The sequence below is a fragment of the Octopus bimaculoides genome, chromosome 18 (genome assembly GCF_001194135.2).
Source record: "Octopus bimaculoides isolate UCB-OBI-ISO-001 chromosome 18, ASM119413v2, whole genome shotgun sequence".
In the NCBI taxonomy this organism is placed as follows: Eukaryota; Metazoa; Mollusca; class Cephalopoda; order Octopoda; family Octopodidae; genus Octopus; species Octopus bimaculoides.
The window spans coordinates 27477104-27481763 of NC_068998.1; the positions used below are offsets into that span (position 1 = coordinate 27477104).

Sequence of the window (4660 nt, forward strand, 5' to 3'; positions counted from 1 at the left end):
AGAATTGGTCTTTCAGACCATCTGGTAGCCCAGGTTGAGGTGCATAGGCTGAGATGACAGTAGCTAATCTATGATGAAGCACTAGTCTGATCTTAAGTACTCTGTCACTTACTCTAACGACCTCGATTACCTTATCCACCCATTTCTCCGCTAGAAGTATTCCTACGCCCCCGACCCCGTCAGTGTTCCCTGCCCAGAAAATCTTGTACCTGTGTTCTTTGCCTGTGAGGAACCTTGCAGAACCTCCTCTCCATCTTACTTCCTGGATGCAGCACATATCTACGCATCTCCGTTCAAGCATCTCAACAATTTCACCAGATCTACCTTGATGATGGTAATCATGATAAGGTGTTTGCCAACAAGAAAACCTCTCAGATTAATATTTACTTAATCTGGTATTCTAGATATATTATCTTTTTGTAGATGTTGAATGATGATGATGTAGGTGTTTCCCATTTATTATGTTATGTATATCTCTAACACAATTAGGCTACATACATCTCATTTGCAATGAACCTTCTAAAAGAGACGACGTGTTAAATTTACCTTGTATAAGCTTAGTCAAGAAGACTTTAGGAACCATCCAATAATGGAACTCACAACTTGCAGAAGTTCACCCAAGGCAGCCTCAACCATTGCTACACGTGCTAGTTGGGCATTTGATAATATGATAGTTGTAGCTATTTGGTTTTGAAATTAGCTTCACAACTATATGGATTTGAGTTCTGTCCCAGTGCATAGGTATTTGGATATATATCTTCTATTGTGGCCTTGGGCTGGACTAATGTTTTTTTGAGTGAATTTGATATATACATACAATGTGTGTATATATATATATATATACATACATACATACAGAATGGGACAAGAACGCAAAACATCCAGACAGTTAGGTGATACAAGAAAGGAACAAAACATCCAGATAGACGATACAAAGAAAACATGGACAGGTCATTTGGAGTTTTCTCTCTTCAGTTGAGATCCAGATTATCTTTGCAATTTCGGCTGGTTATTCTCAATATTGCTCCAATATGGCCAGCCCCAAGGAAAAACTAAGCTAAGAGCATTAGATTCCTTGGAAGAAAGCAGCGAATGTATACAAAAGCAATGACGGAAAAAAACGAACAATGTTACACAAATACAGTAGGAATAACAGGACAAAACAACAGATGTCTTTCGACTGGACAAATAAAATTAAGCTGGCGTATATGGAAATAAGGCTTTACAGCCGAGATACAAGATTTCACAGGCACAGGGAGGAATAACGATGTTGCATGCTCAATGGCCGCCCAAGAAAGAAAGGTCAGGCTTGGCCGTGGGAAGAGAAGAGAGAGAGGTAGAGGCAATTTTTCTAAATCTTGTATGATTCTATTTCTGTCTATCAGCCCCTTCACCCTTATTCGTTCATTCCACTGTTCGTTCTTTCATTCCCCCCCGCTCACATTTCCTTGCCTTCTCTTATCCCGCCACTTTTCACTTCACTGTGTCCCTGTCATTTTTTCTCGCCCCTCCTTAATTCTTTTGTCCCTCTGTCTCTACCTCTCTCTCTTCTCTTCCCACATGACCGGTGTTCAGCCAAGCCTGACCTTTCTTTCTTGGGCGGCCGGTGAGCATGCAACATCGTTATTCCTCCCTGTGCCTGTGAAATCTTGTATCCCGGCTGTAAGGCCTTATTTTGGGTGGACCATGCTAATAGCTTTTGAATGAAAAATCACTTTCATGTAAGTTATACCCTCCCCCTTTACTTCTAGACAAACAATAACTTCCATTATGCCAGTCATCCACTCCATTATATATCAGCTAACAGAATGCATTATGCTTATCAACACAGAACATAGCCAAATCATTCAGAGTTTACCGCTTCTTCTCATAATAACGGTATACAAATTGACATATGAATTTTTCCATGTCTCTTTATTTGTTACTAAAAAATGAAATTATATAATGCACAACTTCAAATTGCTATGTCTTCCATCTTATATGTTCCTTAATCATTTGCTCTTATCAGCCATGCCACCAAAACGAAGACATTCTAAATTATCTCCAAACAAGAGCTGCCAAGAAAACTGCCTCTATCCATGCTCAAGAAAACTCACTTCAGTGATGTCCAAATGTGTAATATTTCAAATGATCACAGACAGCGGAAGTTCTGCTCCAAACTACACTTATTGTCTCGGATGAATGCATGATGACACACTGTAGTGCACTACAGGTCCTAGATAGGTCACTAAGGGATATTAAAAACAACACTGCCATTATGGAGGGCTTAACTGTTGTCCTTGCAGGGGATTTCCGTCAAATATTACAAGTCATACCATGGGGTACGAGAGCTGACGAGATCTATGCATGTCTGAAGTCTTCACTTCTGTAGAGGTTTGTTCATCAGCTTTCATTAAGCAAGAATATGCATGCTCATCTCTACAATGACCCCTTAGCTGAGGAATTCTTTCATCAACTTCTATAAATTGCAAATGGCGCTTAACTGTTGAATAACAGCCTGCAGCAGTATGTACTGCAATGTGGGCATATGGTGTCTACATTGGCTGAGCTTAAAGAAAAGGTATTTCTCACATTGCAAGACAACTTCAAAAGCATAACATGGTTCGCAGAGAGAGCTGTTTTAGCACCTTGGAATGAAAGCATTGATAAAGTAAACCATGAACTTCTCCACATTCTACCTGGAGTTGCTTCAACGTTTGTCTTCATTGATACTACCCTCAATGAACATGCTGCTGTTGAGTATCCAGTTGAATTTCTGAACTCTCTACAATCCACATGACTGCCACCACATAAGTTGTTCCTAAAGAAAGGTGCACCTCTCATGTTCTTGAGAAATTTGACCCTACCATGACTATGCAATGGTACAAGATTGACTGTAACTACAATGATAAGTCGTGTCCTAGAAGCAACCATTATTGCTGGCTGCCACCAAGAAGAGATCACAAACATTCCTACGCATGCCCTTTATTCCCTCAAATGTACCATTTCAATTCAAGCACCTCCAGTTCCCAGTGTAATTGTGCTTCACTATGACAATCAACAAAGCCCAGGGTCAAACTTTAAAAATTGTGGGTCTCAATTTACAAATACCCTACTTTTCTCATGGACAACTATATGTCGAATGCTCTCGAGTTAGCAGTGCAGATGACTTGTATATTTATTCTACCAACACTTACACAAAACCTAGTTTACCCAGAAGCGTTGTTGGCTTCACTTAACATATGTTGAAGTATGCAGTCTGCCCACACATTACAGAGATGGTGCTTTTCACAATGAAGCAGCTTTCTTTCCGTGTACCTTACTTTCTACAACACGGATACCTCTATTTCCTCATATGTCATCCAATTCTTTACATCCGTAAGTCTAGGTCATTTTGGGGGCAATGTTAGGATTTCATTCTAATCTAAGCTGCCATTCTACGTGTTTTTGGTCTCAACAATTTCAGCATTGTTCATCACAAAATGACTGCAAAGCATATTTATAAAGAAGAGTTGTTTGCTTCACACTCCTCGTGTGCTGATTCTGCCCATAAGAAGGAAACAGATAATACAATGTGGCTTTAAGTCTTAACACTCGGGCAATGCTGGTATGCATTGCTAGTTTTATTATAAATGCAAAACAACATCATGGAGGAATTAATGTAAGCTTAAATATTAAACTGCAATTGGTGAGGGATTACTGTATTTTTAAAATAATATTTTAGTTACTGTTTCAGCATGTTGGTTGAATGGTTGATATAACTTAAAACCAGACAAATGATATTATTCACCCTCACAACCTTATATTATAAATTTTTATGCAGGAGATAAACAAAATTTGGAACATTATCTCCTTAGATTTTTTTTCTTCAAGAAATGACTTGACAACAAGCAATAATTCCTTAAACCAAATATTTTAACCTTTTGGTGTCTGCATTAGTTCTGCTCTATATACTTTCGATGTCTAAATTTGTTGGTAAAAAATGAAAATCAGTATATTTATGTTTCTTGCAGTTAAAGAGACAAAATTATTGAGGTGGAGTTTTGGATCAGGATGCCCATAGAAGTTTAATTTTCTCCATTTTGATGGGGATTTTTCCAATTGTATTTTTCATGAAGGCCTTGGAAATGATATGGGTAGCAGGGCTTATGAAATTTTTTCTTTTCTAAATTTATGATTTTTTTTATCACCTCATCCCCATCCTCCTGGCTGATATAAGCCAATTTTTTGGCACTACGTACTTGAAAACCATGTGAGAAGCCTTTTTGGTTACCAAAACAAATTGTAAATATTTTCAAATGAAAAGGTGTGTGATTTAAGGGAGATTTGGCTGTTGTTTCTAGCACATCCCATGACCACCTTTCTTGTTTCTTTGTCACTGTCAACATGTATCGATGTTTTTCAATAACTTTCTTCCCATCAGCACATTTTATGGAATGATGATGTGGAAGTAACGTCCATGTGGTACATTGCTGGGATCTAAGCAGCAAAAAGAAAATTTAAATTTAGATCTTTAACCCTTATAAATGAAACTTCCCCAATACTAAATAGGAAATATACATAGTAGATATCATAACCCCATACCCACAGTTTACATAGGTAGAGTAGAATAGTTAGTGGGCTGTTATGTAGATAGATGTGTGTGGGTGTATATATATATATATATATATACACACTCTCT

The 4660-nt window shown here is 38.0% G+C and overlaps 1 protein-coding gene across 7 annotated transcripts in view; it reads left to right on the forward strand.

Moving 5' to 3' along the window:
* The window catches only part of LOC106876441 (protrudin), a 95527-nt gene that overhangs the window by 65790 nt on the left and 25077 nt on the right, over positions 1–4660 (forward strand). The gene's annotated exons all lie outside the window — the stretch shown is intronic.